General features: G+C 40.9%; 1 non-coding gene across 1 annotated transcript; it reads right to left on the bottom strand.

The window, feature by feature from the left end:
* Positions 1 to 341: 341 nt before the first annotated feature.
* On the bottom strand, positions 342 to 448 carry LOC141620116 (small nucleolar RNA R71). Its single transcript, XR_012531889.1, has one exon. It is a non-coding gene; the product is annotated as a small nucleolar RNA R71 (small nucleolar RNA).
* Between the last annotated feature and the right edge of the window lie 1,702 nt (positions 449 to 2,150).

Below are 2,150 nucleotides of genomic sequence, written 5' to 3'. Positions count from 1 at the left end.
CCGAGGAGAACCTACCAAATCGTACTGCAACACCACCCCACTTGACCGTTAATTTCATTGTCAAATCTGCATTCATACAATTAGTTGAGAGAAGTCAATTTGGAGGGATACCTAGGGAAGATCCTCATCTACACATGGAGACTTTTTGTGACTATTGTGATGCAATTTCCCAAACGGGGGTATCTCAAGACCAAATTCGATTGGTGTAGTTTCCTTTTTCGTTGATCGGAGCCGCAAAGAAATGGTTAAAGAGCCTAGACAAGGCTACTCTTGGAATTGATTCATGGAAGAAGTTAGCACTTGCCTTTTACAAGAAGTTATATCCTCTAGAAAAGACTAACATGCAAAGAGCCCAAATCACCGAGTTCAAGCAAAGAGATGAAGAGTCTCTATATGAGGCTTGGGAGAGATTCAAAGATATATGTCGCTCTTGTCCTCATCATGGACTAAGCGAATGATTTCTTGTTCAACAATTTTAGAATGGGTTGTATGAAGACTCAAGGAATGTGCTCAACATGGGTTCTAATGAATATTTACCGAGGTAGATGACAACCAAACTTGGGCAAATATAGAAGAGATGGCAGTTCACAACTCTCAATATAATAGGCCAAGAAAAGCTACTAGAGGAGGGAGACATGAAGTTGACTCCGTCACACAATTGAGTGCTGATTTGGGTGCCCAACTAAGCACCCATATTGACACAATGAACTTGAAATTTGAGAAAGCCATAGCCAAGATCAATGAAGCTTCGTCCAAGAAACACGTCAATGCAATGGTAGCAACATCTTCTATTCCAAATAGAGTGTGTGAGAATTGTGGAACTTTGGGACATGATCAACAAGAGTGTAGGGGCACAAGTGAGCAAGTGAATTCTTTCCAAGCATACAAGAATGGCACCCCTTATTCCAACTATTACAATGAAAACACCAAATTTTACCCAAACTTCTCATTACAAAATGTTCAAAACCCTCAACCCACATACACCCCACCTCCAATGAGAAATCCTACTCAAAGACCATACTTCAACCAAAACGAACTCTCTTATAATCAACCCAATGACCAAGCTTTTGATGTTCAAAAAGTGGTCCTCCAAATGCAAAAGAGGCAACAAGATTTCTTTGCTCAAATGGAAAGATATAGCCAAGCTAAAGACCTTACCATCAACAATATCCTTGCTCATACCAAAATGTTGGAGACTCAATTGTCCCAATTAGCCTCTTCTACTTCCCAAAGACAAAAATGACAATTACCTCCTCAAGGTAATCCTCCTACAAGATATGAGACCATTAATGCCATCCACTTTAGGAGTGGTACAAGATATGAGGGACCTAAGATGCCAATTAAAGAGAATATTGTTGAGGAGAGTGTCAAGCAAAGTGATGTGCTAGAACCATTGAGGAGAAATCGTAAGGTAGTAGAGCTAACTACCAACGATTCCTCAAAGAAGAGAAATGAGGATAAGGCCAAAGAAGTTGAGAAAGAGCCTATTGTGATTAGACTTCCATTCCCTAGTCGGAAGCCAAGCCCAAGCTTGATGAGCAACTTGGAAAGTTCACGGAGATTGTGAAGAACTTAGAGGTTTTTATACCATTCACGGAGCTAATCAACCATGTTCCGGCCTATGCAAAATACATGAAAGATATCTTTACCAAGAAGAAGTCCATAAGGAAGTTGGAAACCATTGCCTTCACAAAGATAAGTAGTGCTATTCTTCAAGGGAATTCCCCACCTAAGCTTAAGGATCCATGAAGATTCTCCATTCCATGTACCATTGGTGACACCACAATCAACAAGGCACTACGTGATCTAGGTGCAAGTGTGAGTGTCATGCCGTATTCGGTATGTGAAAGGCTAGGAGTGGGAGAGCTCAAGTGCACTAACGTGACCTTACAAATGGCGGACCGAATAATAAAGAAACCACTAGGGGAATGGGAAGATGTACCCGTGAGAGTTAGAAAGTTTTTCATACCGCTGGACTTTGTTATTGTTGACATGGAGGAAGATTCCAACATTCCAATCATTCTAGGAAGACCATTCCTACATACCGCCTGAGCGGTGATTGATGTAAAGCAAGTGATGCTCACACTTGAAGTTGGTGATAAAACAATCACCTTTAATCTTGACAAGACTATGAGAGCTCCTAACTTGCT

This window comes from Silene latifolia, chromosome 1 (genome assembly GCF_048544455.1).
Source record: "Silene latifolia isolate original U9 population chromosome 1, ASM4854445v1, whole genome shotgun sequence".
Classification (NCBI taxonomy): Eukaryota; Viridiplantae; Streptophyta; class Magnoliopsida; order Caryophyllales; family Caryophyllaceae; genus Silene; species Silene latifolia.
This window is presented reverse-complemented; position numbering and strand designations above follow the sequence as displayed.